Source organism: Misgurnus anguillicaudatus, chromosome 19 (assembly GCF_027580225.2).
Source record: "Misgurnus anguillicaudatus chromosome 19, ASM2758022v2, whole genome shotgun sequence".
In the NCBI taxonomy this organism is placed as follows: Eukaryota; Metazoa; Chordata; class Actinopteri; order Cypriniformes; family Cobitidae; genus Misgurnus; species Misgurnus anguillicaudatus.
In genome coordinates, this window is record NC_073355.2 from 32499905 (window position 1) to 32519498 (window position 19594).

Here is a 19594-nt window from a genome sequence, read left to right on the forward strand (position 1 = left end):
CCCTTACCTAAGAGAACCGTTTAAGGGATTATATGCAAAACTCTTTAATTATTATCTCACAGAAGTTAAGGGGAATTTACCCCTTAAGTGTCACACTTAAGGAAAAAACTTAAGGTGCTTTATGCAACAGGGCCCTGGGATTTATTAGGGTGTTTGTATTGGGAAAATTTTTACTTTACTACATTGTAAAGCAAATAATCATACTGTGTATTCTTTAATATTGCATATTAAAATGTATTTAATACCTAAATACATTAAAATTGTGTACTTTTACTTGAGTAAAAGTACGTTAATGTACTTAAATGTAAAAAAACTTGTATTTATGAAATGTAATAGAGTAAGAATTATAATAATATGATTTGGAATGTGTTTTCCAAAGAAAAACATGGATAAAATACAAATACTTGAAAAAATACTTATATTTTAAGAAGAAAGTAAAACCTCTGCTTTATAGTGACCTTAGCAACTTGTCAACCCACCTGTGGTCTGTGAATGATCAATTTATTTCTTCTTTCGGTGTTTTTTGTCAGTTTGTAAAACGATAGCTCTGAATTCTTGTTAATCTGTTAGTACAGTCTATCGCACAACAGCTTTTTCCCATTTAGACGCGTTTCCCCGTGTTTTCGCTGATTTCACGCTGTACTCAAATGCTGCCGCTGTCTTTTGCCACTCAGTGGGCGTAACCACAGTCGCTTTCGTCGAAGGTGATATCATGTGCATACCCTCTATTGAAGCCAAAAATGTCCGACCATGCGCTGCGTCCCAAACCGCATACTTCCATACTATATAGTAGGCAAAAAGCACTACTTCTCGTACTCTTTGCCTATAGCATGGAAATAGGTGCTCTGAGACGCAGCAATAGTCGCCCCCATGTTACGTAAAAATGTCAGTTTGGAACCAAGGCATGCGCAGAAGGAATCGTCCGTGGAGCCAGAGGCGGAGCCAGGGTAACAAACTTCCGCCCAAACGTTCGCACGACCAATTCAACCACGCCAATCATAACGACAAGCCCCGTTTCTATAGCATCAAATTACTAGCTAAAATGAAACGTATCACAAAAATGAACATTTGAACATATATGATAACAACTACTTTAAAGGACCAAAACCATCTTTTGGAAACTTTTATTGGAAGTGTAAATATTTTTTTTATTTAGAGCAGAATGGAGGGGGCTGGGTTTATGACTTGTACTGCAGCCAGCCACCAGGGGGCGATCAAAGAGCCAGCAGCTTCACTTTTCGGTCTGGCCTCTCTCTTTACTAAGAAAAGAGAGCATATTACTCCTGTGTTAATCAAACTGCATTGGTTACCCATACACTACAGAATACATTACAAAGTGCTGTTGTATGTTTTTAAGGCTCTGCATGGCCTAGCACCTGAATATGTTACTGACTTGATCATTCGTTGTCAATCCAGTAATGTGTCTGTGTTGCTTTTTGCTGCAACTGCATCCTTGTTTCTGCTGCTCTTATTAAAAAATACATTCAGTGGCTTTTCTGAGAGCCGTATTGCATTCCAATGGCACTCTACCGCCTCTCATTCACTCTCACACACCTACACAATCCACATTCAAACGCTATACAAGAGTGAAATCATCTTTGAGAGCCTCAGCTCTCTTACGCACGTTCTTCTCCACCCACGCTGACAGATTGTGGGATCTTTTAAAAGCTTTGACTATGAGCATTTCACTCACTAATCTGTCAGAATTCCAGTACAATGCCACTAAACCCGAACTGAGGTTAAGCGGGTTAATTCAGGACAGTGGCAACTGATATGTTATTCAGTCCATTACACTTTCATTAGTTTTAGTTCCATCATTTTATAAAAGTTCATTCATTTCATGATGTAATGGACCGAAAGACTCAAATCTGTTCCTAAATTGAGCTTTAATTTTGAAAGATTTTTATCAGTGTTAAAATGATTATATGATTTTAGAAATTATCTCAGATTTCATTTAATGTTTATTTTAAGGTGTTGTGCGTAACTTTCTCTTTACACCTGGTATTAAGATGTGTTTTGATTGATCGGATCACAAGTAAAATGTTTCAAGCTTGTCCACTTTCAAACACATTCAGAGGTAGTCGAAAACGCATTTGACCGGATTATTTTTGTGGTGGATATGCTCATGTGGTGGAATGTGTTTGAACAGTCACAAAAGACTGTCTACTCTCTGCCTATTGATCTATGTGTGATGTACCAAGGACAATGCTTTTAGCGGTCCTGACTTCTAGCGTGAACCCTCCATGTTCTTTAGGCTATCATTGATAGTAGCTAAAGCAGCTGGTCTCCGTCTGTTTCATTTTTGTTTCACTTTGTGAGCGTGTGAAAGTTGTGCAAGTTTAGTTCATCAATTGTTCTGAAATCTAAGAAAGCCCTTGTGAATAGTGGTGGGCGGTGAGTTCTTTTTTTGATCGCGCTCGATGCGAATACGTCACAACATGCATGTAGCCTGTCGTGTGTGGTTTCTTTTTTCAAAATATGTGTTCTGTGCATTGAGAGATCCTGTGTGCATCATGTGTCATGCCAGAATAAGTGCCTGCTGCAGATGTGTCTAAAGGGTTTATGATAAAAGAGATGTTCGCCTGGCACCATCTCAGGGCCCCCCACAGGAACACAGCCCCCAGTTTGAGAACCATTGCCATAGACTGTATAAAATATGGACGTAGTGTCCGTGATGTCACCCATAGGTTTGTAAAGTGCTTTTTTGAAGCCAATAGTAGGCGGTGCCTGTGGTCGACAACTGCGCGTCACCACGCATCACTCGCGGATAACTGAAAATGGGTAAAGAGGTGGGACCTGGGTGAAGCTAAGGTGGCTAGTTGAGGAAAACACGTCCATCTAGCTCGACTGTAGTGACAGCAGTTGCAGTTCACCCGTCACTCAAATAGACACGCCCTTAATTATGCAGAAATTAAAGGCTTGATATAATTCAAACAGATGAGTTTCAAAAAAATTCGCCCCCTCACAGTTGTCATGAAGGGCAAAATTGGCTATATAGACCAAAAAAAAACACTGTTTGTACCAGGCTGTAAACATATTTGCATGGTTTAAGATTAAAAAACACATTTTTTCCACATACCTGCTCCAGATTTCACTCTCTTCCTGAAACGCACAGATTTTAAAAGCTCTGTGTCCCTTATTGGCCAGCTAATCTGTACATTGTGATTGGCCTGAATACCTCTGATGTCAGCCGGTGTGCCAAATGTGACGCTCCTTACCATATTTTAAAGATTCGGTAGCTAACAGGAGTTAACTTACAGACTGTAAGTCCAAAGCAGGAGGAATTATGATAATGTCAGCCTTGTCTACATCACCAATCCCAGGAAGTAAACTGTTGCCTACAATCTGTGCGTTTGTTGTAGTCCAAGAAAAGAGATTTACGTTGGAGATGATAACTCATGTCATCGTTTACTTATTTTTTGCATATCGTTAACATATAGTAATACAAACTTACACACTAAAGGAAATTTAAAAATGTAAATCGGACAATAGGTGCTCTTTAAGTCACTTCCGCATTGGCTTCATCAGAGAGATCGTAACGTCGAACCCCCGGTTGAAACCCATAGACCACCCCTCCAGAGTATCTCTCTCATCCAAAACGCATCTGAATATCAGGTGTAAATGTGCTCCATGGCATGCTTTGCAAGGACATTTGTACATTTACATTTATGCATTCACTGTCAGAAAAAATGATACCCTTTAAAAAAGGTCATAATATGTACCAGAGGGTACAGATATGTACCTCTGAGGTACTAATATGAACTCTTTATGTGCAAAGGTGGGCTTCTTAAAAGGTTACTTTTTTGACAGTGTTGTCAGACACCTTTATCCAAAGCAACAGTGCCTTCAAACCAAACATTTCTTTTATCAGTATGAGTGTCATGGGATTGTCCTTTGCAATGCTGAAGGTCAAGAGCTACAGGAACATTACATCTAAGCATGGAAGTGTGTCTGTGAAAACCCAGCTGAAGTCATTTATTGCATACATTTCTGCATAATCATCCTACATAATGTAAAAACATTCTGTGATATCTTTAATATTGACTAAGGTCATATCAAAAATTGAAATCAATGTGAAATTAATGACTGAAATCAAACTTTAATGATCCAAATCTCATTATAAGGTTATGAGACTTCATTCAGGGTCACATATATTGCACAACATGAAGCATACACAGGTTTTCTTATGAATTTCAACAGAGTACAACTGATTACATTGATATGCTGCTGAAGCGAAAAATGTTTGAGTCAGATTTTCTTCTAGCAATTGGTCATTTATATGCCATAGATAGTGCAGTGCAGTCGTATTGCTGACAGGTCAGTATACTGCGGCCAGCAAAGTGCCAGGCCTGTAACATTCACCCATCAGTCATCTGATGTAAAGTTAAGATCCTCTGAAATTCTTTGTGTACTTCAGTTATGTATAAATGATCGAGCTAATGCTCTGCTATGCAAGTCATCCTCATTGGGGGGTTTGCATCTTTTATGTGTCATGTTCATTCCCAACATGCATTAATGCATCCCTGAGAAGCTTTTATATAACTGAGAATCTGCCCATATGAAACTGATGAGCTTTCATTGCACAGTCTGGTTTTAATATCACAGTTGGTAACAGAAAACTCTCACTTCCAGAGTGGAAATGAATGAGGGTGTATCTGGCTGTTATTACTGTCAAAAATACTACAGAAATAAACAAATGTATGACTTTCTTACTTTCATAGACCAGAAGTTTTGAAGAAAGTTTTGAGCACCGAAATTAAATGAAGATAGCGGCTGTAAAGCTTCAAGATGATCACAAAAGCACCATGAAAGCATTGTAAATGTCATCTGTATTAAATCATACAGTGAAATCGTATGAGAAACAGATTGAAATTCAGACTTTTGGTTCCCAAGTCCTATGCAATTTGAATCTCTTTTTTGCACATTTTTGACCTTGGCAACCCCTTTTCATTTTCACTATATTCAAAAGGAGGAACTTGAAGAAGAACTTCACTTTTTGTGATTTGTAAAGGTGAAAGAAAGAGGGCTTACATTTTTAAATATGAGCTAATTATTCATTTAAGCAAAATGTTAATGTAGGCTAACTTTTCTAATGTAAATGTGGCGGCCGGTGACTTCTTTCTTTTTGAGGGCGCACGATGCGAAGTTCGTCAAACTGTCATGTATGTATCATGTGTGTGGTTTGTAATGTCAAAATATGTGTTCTGCGCGTCAAGGTAACCTATGTGCATCACGTGTCTTTTCAAAATAAGTGCCTGCTGCAGATGCGTCTAAAGGGTTTATGATAAAAAAAGACAGTCGCATTTGCCAGATACTCGTATAATCTCGTGTAATGAGAGTTTACTGTTAAGGGAGTGTCTTTTGTGTATTTTTTTACATAAGCGGTTTTGAGGCGTGTGCAGCAGGCACTTACTTTGACAAAACACATGATGCACATGGTTCACATGACCCAACAAACACATATTTTGAAAACACGAGCAACACACGTGACACTCCGAACACATATTTTGAATTTGCACCCCTCAGAAGAGCAGTTACCAGCCACCACTGGTAAAGAAGGTCTAAAATAACTAGCATGAATCATATGCTAACTAAAGTCTTGAATAATTCGAATGAATATACAAATTATGGTGTAAAAAGCTCTGTTACATGGCAGCTCTTAAAGGATTAGTCAATTTTCTTAAAAAAAAATTCCACCATGTCATCCAAAATGTTTAGTCGAGAAGAAATTATGTTTTTGAAGAAAACATTGCAGGATTTTTCTCATTTTAATGGACTTTAAAGAACACCAACACTTAACACTTAACTCAACACTTAACAGTTTTTTTTTACGGAGTTTCAAAGGACTCTAAATGATTTCAAACGTGGCATAAGGGTCTTATCTAGCGAAACGATTGTCATATGTGACAAAAAAAAATCCTGGAATGTTTTCCTCAAAAAACATAATTTATTGTCGACTGAACAAAGAAAGACATGAACATTTTGGATGACATGGTGGTGAGTAAATTATCTGGATTTTATTTAAGAAAATTGACTAATCCTTTAAAGGCAGGGTGATTTTGAAAAATGCTAACTTTAGCCTACTAGCACGTGTCCAATGATTGCATTCGGTTGGAGTTCAATGATTTGTCGAACATTTTTTGGTCCTACGCCTTTCACAGATGACATATATTTATTTTATACAAATACATATAAACACTTCAACATAGTAATTGCTATCAAGATGTGAGGAGACTTTCAGCCTGCATAACTAAAAATGTTTCTGGCTCAAATCAGATACCCGGCCTTTAACAAACCTCAAATTAGCTTCATATCTATTAAAAAATATGAGTTAAATTCATCTAATAGATAAAGAAGGCCACATGCATTTGTCCTCTAAAGATGCACAGGGGTTGCCAGGACTGACGGGCGACCTTTCAGCCTAAATGTCTGGGCTGTAAATGATAGGCTGATAATGTACAGACATTAATAGTGGAGAATTACAGGCAATTAGAAAGTGTTGAGAGGTCACTCTGCCCTGTAGGATATTAGTCTCATTATAGTTAATGGCAGAGCGTTTCATGCCTCATATTGGTAAAATATGCACAGTGTGCCGTGAACAAAATAAATCCTGGACTAAGTGACTTATATAGGCTGACATTTTGTTTGCAGTCATTTCCCTTTCAGGTTCAGTTTGTTATGTGTCAGGTCCGTATGTCTCATTACTTTGAATTACTAAATGTTAGTACTAAAATGTACAAGTTATTCTAACTTGAGTATCTACATGAGTAAAACTAAATGTTAAAGGGATAATTCACCTAAATTGTTTACTCACCCATTATGTTGCTCCAGAGTTGTTAAAAAGCTTGATCGGTTGAACAGGCTTTTACACTGTTATAACTAGATGAAGTGCAGTACTGTAGGTTTCCATCAGAAGGCAATTTGTCTGAAATCCTGTAAAACATGGTACAATTCAATCAGAACCACAGAGACATTTCATTCAGACCTCTACGGAGTCTTTAAATAGACATGCCGTTTCTCGTGTTTTCATTAAATAGAAAAGAGGTATTTTGTTGTATTATCACTAATAGCCTTCAGCTATTACAACCACTGTAGACTTATAGACAATTATAGACGTTGTAGTACATTACAATGTAAAGATGTTGTTGTGCAACCTGCTTCAATTACTGCATAGACAAGATACATGTTACAAAAAAGTGCTGTTGATGCAGAATTGCCATATAACCTAATTCATAAAAGCTTTTACTGTGTGTCCCAGATCCAGTTAGCTAGTACAGTAATGTTACAGTATAACATGACCTACATCAGGGGCAGTAGATCCTTTTTGACGCTGTCTGTCTTCTTAACCACCCTAAATGAGTAAGTCTACCAGAGTATCAAAAAATTTTTATTTAGAAAATAATTTATTTTAAAATAATAATTAAATTAAAATAACGCGAAATACAGGACATTTCGATGAATAAAAACGAGTTTATGAGGCATTTAATTTGTTTTAAGGTTCTGCGCATGCGTGGTAGATTAACGGTGGAGTAAGCACGTGCAGCAGATCACCCGAAGGCAGCTACAAACTTAAAATCATTGTTTTAAAAACATCCAGCGTAGAAGCTCATAGAAGGTATTTTCGCTGATGCTTTAATTTGTTTGCTAGTATGAGTGCATTCATGTCTGCAAAATCGACCCAGTCTCACAAAGTTTCATGATATAGTCACGTATTTTTTTGATTCATTTTTCGTGCTATTATCACGAAATTTCGTGTTTTTTCGTGATCGTATAACGAATTCCTGTTTTCGTTTGATTATCACGTATTGGTTACTCGACTGTTTTGTCCTATTTTTAAACCATTGTCGCTTCGATTTAGGGTTAGATTTGGTGCTTGCATTAGAATGTCACTTTATATATTGATCTATAGACCGTTTCATTGGAAGCACGTGATACACGTCTGGATCCGAACCTTACTTCCGGTTTTGTTTTTTTAATGCTCTGACTGCTAAACTGATCTCTTGAACAAATGCCTCGTCGAAAATAACAAATGTTTTGGTTTCCTATGTAATCTATGTGTTGTTTTTTTCCTTGTTATATAAATAAACTACGTTTAAAGAACTTTGTTGTTATTTATTCTTAGCGGAGTTTACCGGAAGCTACGTGCAGCCACTTGTTTATGTTGTTACTGCTGAAACGGTCTAGACAATTTTTTTCTGATTGATTTTTTTATATGTCGCCTGGCGTTAGGGTTAGAGTTGGGTTTGGTTAGGGATGTCATTTTAAGTAAATCTAACCCTAAACCGAAGCGACAATGGTAAGAAAATAGGACAAAACAGTCGAGCAACCAATACGTGATAATCACACGAAAACAGGAATTCGCCATACGACCACGAAAAAACACGAAATTTCGTAAAAAATATGTGACTATGTAACGAAATTTCGTGAGACTGGGCTGGCAAAATATAAGAAAACGTGCCGTCTTAAATTATATTAGTCAGCTACAACTGTTTAATTGTTTTATTTTTTGATTTAAGATAAATTAAAAAATAATAAGGTCTTTGAACTGTATGGGATAGTAATATATGTATATGAATTTATTAATATATTAAAAAGAATAATTAATATAATAATAATACCTTAATTATATAATAATAATCTCTATTTACAAAAATCTTTTCACATCATCACTGAGGACTAAGCACCCCCTGATAATAAAATCCTAGAACCGCCCCTGACCTACATTATATTTAGATTAATAATGACAGGTTGAATGATACAAAAACTTAACAAAAAAATATAACCTTATATGGTCAAATGAGAATCAGTGTTGGATTTGATTTTGAAAAAAAAAACAGGATGAAAACAGTACCACAACTGGCCAGTAACTTAATTTCATGTATCTAAGAGTGACGCATGCCAACCCAATTATTTTTTTATTTTTATTGTTGTGTTTCTTTTATCCACACTGACAATGTTGTGCAACTCTCTAACAAGCTTCATATTTCAAATAACTGCATGACCATCTGTTGAAATGTTGCTGCATAGATCTGCTCTTTTCTTCAGGCTTATGAAATATTGTCTTTTCATCCCTCCAGTAACCATGCTTACCATCACGACTGGATATTTTCAACTTAGATTCAAAAATATGAAACTAAATGTAATAGCCTTTAAAACTGTCCATGTAATACTGAGCCACTATATGATTGGTTGTCTGTTGCTAAGCAACTCATTGTAGTATCATTGCATTTTTACAAACAATCCCTACGTCCGGAATCACATACAGTACTGTGACAGTAGCCACTGAATTAGATGATGACCATTAAAACAGTACAGTAGATACTAACATGAATATGGATAGTGTGAATAAATTTGGACGTTCTACATCGGCCCTGTTAACATCACGTGAAATACGTCGTTATAACAACAAGTTAGTCGTTAACATCCATCGAATGAACACTGTAGGATCTTTCTGGAAGTAGTTGTAGGTCATCCGGGTACTTTTTTGCATATTGTTTTTTGAATACTATGAATTCGGACGAACTACTTGCCTTGGATACTACTTTTCGCCTATACAGTAGTATGGAAGTAGGCAGTTTCTGCGGCCGTGTGTACACTTTGATGCTGTAATCATGTAAAGCAGGATTTCATAGCTGAGATTTAAAACAATGCTGAACTTCAACAAGTTGCTTAAAGGTGCAGTGTGTAATTTTTAGAAGGTTCTCTTGACAGAAATGCAATATAATATACAAAGCTACATTATCAGGGGTGTATAAAGACCTTTTTATAATGAATCGTTATGTTTTTATTACCTTAGAATGAGATGTTTTTATCTACATGCACAAGGGTCCTCTTATACGTGGAAGTCACCATTTTGTGCCACCACGTTTCTACAGAAGCCCTTAACGGACAATTTGTTTTGTCTCCGATGATGACATGTTTTCTGATGGCGCATGTAGCTTCTCTATGCGTTTCAAAAGTCAGGGGTGAGCAGTCGGCTGAGCTGTTGGTTGCAATTTGTAACCTCACCACTAGATGCCGCTAAAATTTACACACTGCACCTTTAAACTCAGGAATAAAATCATCTTTGTCCAAGATTAAAAAGGCAAACTCATATCGAACCTGTAACTACTAAAAACACCTTAGCAACCATATAGCAACACCCTTGTAACCATTAAGAGCACCCTGGCATTGTGGTGGCAAGTTTTTCAGGTACCACTCAGACTTCTGAAAAAAATAACACATTTTGTTATGTACGCTTTACAAAGGTATTAACTGAATTGTGCTGCATAGCACAGTGACCTGTGTCTCAGTCGAAAAAGAAACATTATGACCTGGTTCCTTTCAGAATGAAAGCTTTGACCTGAATAACAATTTGAAAACACCCAGGTATTAAAATGCTGCCGTATTTAAACAGATTTATCACACAGATGGCACAAAGTCACAGCTCTGAAGTTGTTTAACACTGTAGCACATTTCTTAACTAGCTGGAAAATACAAACGCTTGCTCATAATGGTTATTTCTGTTATCTGATGTTCAGCAGCAAATAATGAATGGGACTATTACATTACAACTGAATGTCCAACATTTCACTTTATGATTAAAGTGATTGCTTTTCTGCTACGGTAAAAATGTTCTGGGCAGAATTATGTAAGTAATTGCAAGTCACTGTTGTAATTCAGTTGAAATCTGACCTACATGACGTAAACCGATGTACTGTAAGTCAGTTTTATGAATGTGTATGAAAGTGAAGAGGTCACTTACCTAAATCAACACAACTTCTTTCAGCATTTAGTTTGTCAGAGTTGCCAACAGTACAGTTAAGAGTTATGATGAAGGCAATTATGCTTAAAAGAAACAATTAAATAATCTAAATGGAAAATAAATCAGACACCAATAAGACAGAGAGGACCACTGAATATATACGGTAACTCATTTTTTAAAAAGTTACCACCAGTGGGATTCTGATAAAATTTCTCCACAATTCCTAAAGTATGCGACCGTTTTCACTCCTCTGGGTTTAACAAATGTGCCTAGCTGTTACTTACCTCAGATAAAAGTATCTCAGTAGACCCTTCGTTTCAAATTAGTTTATGCAATGCATGCTGGACTAAAAAACCAACGATGTCATTAGCATGAATTTTCTGTGGGTTTAACTATCTTTTCATGCTTAATTGACACGATAGCATGCGATTACCATAATCATGCACATAATCATCACGTATTTACATTTATTAGCATCGGTTTCTGACTGACACCCTTTAAAGTTTAGTAATGACTCCATGCTAGACCTAGCATGGTTATTCTGATGCATCCCTTTAAATATAGTAGTGCAGTAGTACACCAGAGGGCAGCTAGGGCATTCAGTTCCTTGCATTCAACCATCTATTTATTTACAGGTGAATGGCAGAGTAATGCCCCAGTCTCTTCACTCGTGATTCATAAAGGATACAAGAGCTCATAAGTGCTTTTAAAAATAAATAACGTCTGACACTGATTCAATTATAATAATCCAACTACAAGTAGTCATTTTTCTATAGGTCAAATGGTATGTCAGAAGTAGCGTATGGTTGTGAATTGGAGCATAACCAGAGGTGTAACTGTTTGATCCACAGCTTGTATGTTTTCATCAAAAAAGGAACCCTTAGCAATTGCTCAATTTGAAGCTTCACATGCCCGTAGCCAGCTATGAGGCCACAGACCTCTGTAAATTTTTCACATTAAAAAGTTAGATTAAAATTTTTCTGAATGAATAACTAGTACTTTTAAACGACTCACATTGGCATCCGCTTATAGAATTAAGTTTGGACAGTTTACTGTATAGTTTTGTGTAAAATGACGGAGATTGGCTCAAGCAGCTGTGAGACGCTGGCGGCCGCAGCGTTCGGAGTTTTGCCAGATCCCACTGTGAAAAATGTTCATTAGATTGGTTGAAACGCGTTCTAAGCCGTGATAAAATAGCCCGGTAAACCCACGGTTCAGACCGCATTACATAAGTATCACTGCGCACTGTTGCTGCGTACTGATTTATGAAAATAAACACCACAGTCTTTAATCATAGTTTTAATTGTTCTACAATTGCACAATTAATGGCGACATCCAGATAAATGTCAATAAATATTGTTGAGTCATCTCGTCAATAAAGAGAAAACGCTCCCTGAGGAGTTTCTACCTCAAATTCATATTTCCACTATCCACTGGGTGGCGATCTTACCCAACTTAAACACTGACGCATTCACTCAATACTAAAAACACAGTGTAAGTTTTGATCAGGCTCTGAATCTGATCTCTTACAAAAGTTATTCACAAAAATTTAATTATCTCTGCTTTTAGCAGAAAATTTGAGAGGTGATAAGAGAACATATGAATTAGGATGAAACGGGGGTTTTTAAAGCGGAGGATCTGTTCTTTCATTTGATATTTTATGTTTATTTAAACAAGACAAAAAAATGTGTTTCACTTTATGAAATTCTGCTATGCATATGAAGTAACCGTTTTATAAACGCAATAAGCCCCGCGAAGCAGTGTTGTTACAGTGCATTTTATAACAGCTAAGGGGATTTTAGGCACTCCGCTTTGCGTCGTGCCTAACAGCGCCCTTAGCTGTTATAAAATGCACTGGTGACCCACTGCTTCTTGGGGCTTATTGCTTTAATATAACAATGCCCACCCTCCAAAAAATATAGACAGAGTGTGTATCCCAAGTGTAAAATGGCAAAATTGATAAAATTGGTGCACAAAATAGTACATTTACTGCACCTTTTTCTCCTGGGATAGCATTTGTTAACTCTTAACACCACGGACCTCACTTATTTTGAAACCCTGGCTACCGCCATGCTGCTTCACACTTGTTTTGCTTTATGATTCATAAACAGTTATGATTCATGAACGCCACATGATTTAGCATTTATTTACATTTTAAGCAAAATGCATTGGATCAGAAAAAAGTCAAATGTTAAAAATTACTACACAGGCCAACACGATCTCATGGCAATTCATTACTATTTTATGTTTTAGCAAATTAGTATGATCTTAAAAAGTGAAAACTTCTCTACTTAAAATAATATTCAAATGGTAACACCTAAAGAATTAAGTTTTATAAACTAAACATTTCTCACTTTAAGTGAAAAATTTAAGGGGAAGAAACTTTTAATTTTTACCTGATTGATAACACCTAAAATAATTAAACATTTCCAACTTTAATCTTTGTCTTAAAATTAGAATATTTAAGTTGAAAAAGTCATTTGAAGGAATTTGATTCAACTTTTACTTTTTACAATGTAGGATTTTGTATTTGCTTTTAAATCAGTGACGGTTGTGGGTTAGGGATGGACCTTGATGTTTTCTTTATTCTAATAATATTTTGTTTCTGTATACAATTTATACAAATCAATACAATTGCCTAAAAAGTTGTTTTACTGTGAGAACAGGTTGCAAAGGCCCAACAATATGCATAATGCATAAAGGACATAGTTTTTTGGTAGCATTTTAAAAAGTACTCCGGTTAATTTCTAGATAAATTGATTTTTAAGCTATATTTTACAGAGGATTAATGTAGATGTTATTGTTGATATTATGACAGATTACAATTCATACAAAGAAAAAGAAGCCTTAAAGAATGAGTTTTTATAGTGGTGCTAAAGTTATTGAAGGAGATGAAAAACATAAAAAATCACTGCAATAAATGAATCACTGCAATAAATGAATTATATAATGTAATGCACAACTGATTTTGATATTTTAAGCGAAATGTCAGAAAACTCTCATGAGAAAACAGCCTATTGACATACCCCTGAAATGCATTATGGGTAGCCGCTTTGTTGTAATTACTCATGACTTCATTGCAAAAAGAAACCAAAAAAATTTCTAAAGATTAGCATTCCATTTGTGAAACACAGTTGTTGTGCTGGGGCGTGTCGGATGTGATCTGTACCCATTTGCATTACAAAGTAGAGAAATTCAATAGTCTACATAGGAAATTACTTGTGCATGTCATTAAATAAAAAGCATTGCTTTTACTGATTTAACACAGTGTAAAAAAATGCCACTTTGAAGAAACCACAGCATGTGTTCAATAGGCAATGGGTTTGGTTATAATAAGGTAATTGTAACGTGGTGGTAGAAATTGACCTGGTTTTATTCCAAAAATCCTTTGTGCGTTGTGACATCATTAAGTGGAGACAGGGGATCGCTTTTAAAAATCACTTTTAGGACAAAATGTGTCAAAAATGGTCCCTGGCTGTCACTGGGGCAGTACCATTTAGAAAGGTCCTAATGTACCATTTAGCTACATATATGTACATTAGGTAATAGTGTGTATCATTGAGGTACTAATATAAACTTAAGTGCAAAGATGTACTTTTTAAAAAGGGTACCACCTTTTTGACAATTTTCCTGACAGTGTAATGCAATGGGATTATTTTGTCTGTGGGGGAAAACACATTATAGGGTTCCAGCATCTTTAATCGGGGGCTAACATCTGGACACCTGGTTAGAGAGATGAACACAGAAAATGCATTAGATTTGAAGTCAAATCAGAATAATCACTAGCTAAATAGAAACAAATGAGATCATGCTCCTTTCAATATGTTCGCTTGGATAGATTTGCAATTTTAGTTGATTTATGAAGAATTGAAATTCATTTATTCCAGTGTGGGAATTGCACCCGGCTTCTGCATTAATTGTATTACTTTCACTTCTCATAGTAGTAGACACTGATCTACTGCTTCAAAGCCTGTAATGTAAATAAGTTATATTGCTTGAGCAATGCTATGTTTTAATTACGGGTGAACATGATGGGTCAACTTACAATTTTTTTTAGCTTACATTAATATACCTTTATATGTGTGACTGCTCCTTTCACTTGCCTTTCTGCATTCATATGAATTCATTTACAAATTTGCACTTTTGATCTAGACAGACTTAATAATAAAAGACTAAACTATCTCTCTGTTTCCTGTTATAAGTAAATTCTGCTTCCTGTCAAGCTAGTGAGAATACCAGTGGACGCTAATGAGCTAAATAACGATGAGTGTCATGCACTGTCGTTCTGTACAATTTGACATAAGCTTTAAACCCTCTAATCACTTTTACAGATTTCATCCACACAGAACACAAAGTCATGTCTATTGGAGATCCCCCCGCAGTGATGACAATATAGAGGTGAAGAGAGGTGACAGCTTGGCCTCTGATTGCCACTTACAGTAATCACAATAATTACAAAGACTCTTGGCCTTTCACCATCACCCAAAGGCTCAGTCATTAAACAGACCCAAACGTAAACCTGTTAAAGGGACCGCACGCACACAATTACGATCGAAGTGCTGGTCTTCCTGATAAAGTCTACACAAGTGTTTACATGCGATGAACATGTATGTCATCAGAAGCACTTTAGCAAATATGTGTTGAGGAAAACACAGTCCAGGACAGTGCACGGTCTAAACGGGCGTGTCCGAATCCACTTTTGCTAATTTAACGACAGGAACGCCGAACGCAAGGTCGAAAGTGTTGTTCCTATTCTTTTAATGAGTAATGGGAGTGTTTTGGGCATAACGTGCAATAAACCAATGAGAGTCTCAGCTCTCATCCCCTTTAAAAGCCAGTTGCACTGGCGCAATGTCTAATCCCTATGTAGATGACGGACTTTGTAAACTAAAAAACTAAGCGGAAGAAGACCCCCAGTTTAAGATTAAATAATTGTGTTGTTTTTCACTTTTATTGAAATTGCTATTTTTGGATTAAAACCTTTAAAAGCCGTTTTCTTTTACAGTAGTCATGGAAGTAAAAATAGCAGGCTTTAAATTGCTGTAAATGTATGGCTATCCAATTTTTTTACAAGTATGTAAGGTTGTACTCTAAAAATACTTTATTTGTAACAAACAGAAGATAAAGAATTTACAAACGTGTGGAGAGCTGTTCCAGCACTTGGACAGTGCAATGAGTTTTTTTTAAAGCATACTTAAAAATGTTTTTCATCTCACCATATCCACAGGTACAAAGTCATCATATACAATAAATCCGTGGGGTAGCATTTAAAAAAAATAAATTAAAAACAGATGCATTTGTTTAAAGCAAAGCATTTATTTACTTACCAAGCTGCAGGTGAAGCAGCTCTTTACGCCTTCTAAAGTCTCAATCGGTCCTTATTTATGTCCAAGAAACTCAAAAATAATCTTTTACATTTAATCCTTTAATCTTTCATATTTAAAAGCGTTTTTGTGCTGCTGCGCATTCATGTGTGTGATAAGCAAACCCGCGTCTCCCGTTTATATTACTAACGTGCTCATTAAATAACAAAAACACTATTGCGCCATTGACTTTAGACTAGGTTTTAGTTGGTCAATGGTTTAGTCTATTTTAGTTGCCTCAAAATAGCAACGCGCCAACAATTAGCCTGAACACACCTCGTTTTTAGATCAGAACGCCCATGAGTGCAACAATGGGCGCAAATGCATTTGCTATTTAAACAACGTGGAAAATTAATTTGAAAATGATCATTGCGCTGGGTTGAACCTAGCAAAAGACACTTGCGTCGCGCATTGCGCTGGTTGTATGATAGAGCCCTATATATGTTTCCTAGTTTTCCTAATTTCTTTAAAAAAATAAATCCCATTCCTCACTCCAGCTCTCGAATAGCCTACCATTCTGCATTCACATATTGGTAGTGCAGATTGGAAACCACATGAGGACGAGTAAATGACAAAATTTTCATTTTGAGGTGAACTACCCCTCTGCACCTCACAATATCTGGACTCAGTCGAGACCGATTCTTCCATTAAACACTGACAAGATGGAGAATGAGGGCCGAATCTGTCTGAATAGCTTGCGGCTTGTGTCACCAAAATCAATGAATCCCTGCTTTTCTTACAGCTGAAAGACGGCGGGTTCATCCTCACAGGAAATGTGAACTGGTGCTCCCACTGATTTGTTTTCCTGAGTGAAAACCTTGCAGGTGTGGAAGAGTGTAGGTTTGTATTGCCTATTTCTATCCCTGTTGCGAGGTGTTTTAAATATCAGGCGTGCTTTTATAATTATAGGACTGATTTCAGGCACTTATCTAAATGACAAGTTGCAAAATCTAACAGAAATTCATGTAGTGCACGACGGACACAGACCGTGATTTTTTTCATCTCCAGAGTACGATTCCATCGAGTCTAAGAATAAAACACATTTGATACGTCTAATAGTATTTCGGTTAATATATGCTATGTACAGATCTTCACACAGCTAGATGCCCACAATGCCCTTGACGTGTGCAACTTGTTCGGTTACTTTATGGCTGTCTACCAATAATATCTGTCAATGTTGTCCAGGTACAGAGCTATTGTATTGTGTTGTCAAGCAAAACAAAGCTGATGTAAATGTTTGAGAGTAAAATGGAAAATAGACCTTTTGTTCACATTACTGTAGGTATAACAATGGAAGTCCTTGCAATGGCATACAGTACAGAATAATTATTAAATCATTAAACAATACAAAGTCACTATATTTATCATCACGATTCCATGTTACTAGATCATATAGGAATCATGCAGTCTGCTTCTGTCTAAAGGAGTGAAACCTGTAGTCAATCCCTAACCGAAACTATATGTTTTGGATTATCAAACAGAAGCCTTAATATTTTACAGCTCTTAACAGTGTTATGACAAGTAACTAGAGTTTTTTCGACAGACAGCAAGTGCTCAAAACTGATAACATTCTGACAAGGCCATGACAACATCTGATCTGAGAGGTGGCACTGTATTGAATCCAAGTGTTGCTTTTCCCTGAGGCGGCGTGTGTAGAAGACACGCACACTCGATCTACTAACCTGTAGTTAAGATCATAAATCTATAAATAGACCTTAGAAAACATCACTCTTGTTATAAATACTGTTGGCGATTGGACAAAAATGGATGGAATTTTGATATGTCAAAGGAATACCATCACAATTCAGTCACCGTAGAGATGTAAACTACATGCAAGCAAGCCTCAAACACTATTTTAATGTTAGCTTAAGGGTATAAATTGTAGGTATATATGTAGAGTTTGGTTCCAAAATGCAATAAATCATAATTTTGACTAATTTTGGTAAAAACGTGTTTTCTATACCAAGAAAGTGACAAGATGATAACCAATATTTTCTGTTACAAACTTTCACAGCATCTTGAGGGTTATAAAAACAGAAAAAATTAAAATCCATAATTTGATTTTTAAAGATTTAAACTGATAATTTTTTCCACAATGAGCAATAAATGTTTTGGTCATGCTCGATTTTCGTTGGCTTCAAGTAAAATAATGGAAAGTTTTTCATAAGATCCCCTGAGGTCAATGTGTTAGCATGACAGAAGCTTGATGCTGTTGGGAGAACAAGCAACAGCCGACATTTTTCGTCTCCCGTGTGCCTCTCATGTAAATTACTAGATGTTGATGGCTTACATTTCTTTCCCGTCACAGAAAACTATCACAGGTTTAAAAATGCCATCAAAGTTTTATTTTGTTTGTTTGTTGATGACGAAGTTCAAAGTAGATGAGGAAAACTAGGATTCTTTGTGTATTCAAAGCGCCGCCATTGTTGTTAAGAGTGTGTGAAATAGTGCGCTTTGATTTGTTGAGGGGATTTATTGCATTCTGCAGAGAAGGAGGACTGGCGTTAATTGTGTTTTGGGAAAAAAGGGAGAAAAGATGACAGAATAACACGGCGGATATTGGATTTTGCGTAAAATTGAGAATTTACCTTTTTAAAACTGACTAGATACAATACTATTTTTGGCGGTAACTCTTTTTCTTAACCTGATAAGGAACACTGTGCCGTACACGGCACACCCCCTCCCTTGCACGTGAGGCTGCATTACGTCATTGTAACTTTGAAGCATTAAATCTTCAAAATATGCAGCACATTGTTGGAAAGCTTAGACTTTAGGGATTCCATTAAGCGCACACACAAAGCATAATATGATTTTTAGCAGTCATAAAACTGTAATCTAGTTGTTAGTTACCGGAACCGGGCGGTGCCGATTTAGGATATTTACTTACCTTCATCCGCTTCGGTGAAATTGTCCAAAACAAATTGTTCATAAATCCCCAAAAGTCCAAGGATATGGAATATCCAAGCCTTTTTATCCAAAGCGATTTGTTCATCTCACAATCTTGACGTTTCTGACCGAATTACGATATAAATACTGTATATAATTAGTTCACTAATGGACATTCGTTCGAATCTCACTTTTCATTCACAATTTATAATGAATATATTCGGATGTCACGTTTATTGTGCAACGTCTGAGGAACAAATATGCCTCCTTGTGGAATTTCAGCCATTCCATAAAAGGCTACTAGCGTTTATCGCGTTTTGGAACCAAACTCTTCATATACTATCTATACTAATTATATATGTGTGGGTGTGTATAAAGAGTGTGTAAATTGTTTGGTCAATTCATGATCAATGTACATAGTCTCATTTGTCTCATCAGACTGCCTGAGTTGCAGATCTTCTTATCTTTGCCTGACTATTGTGATTTCACATCCTTTGCCAGGTGATGTCCAAAAATAAGTAATTGGTTTCCTCCTACAGGCTGCTGCTATAAGACGGGAAAAGCTCTAATGAAATCACCTAAAACCAGAGAGGTCTCTGGA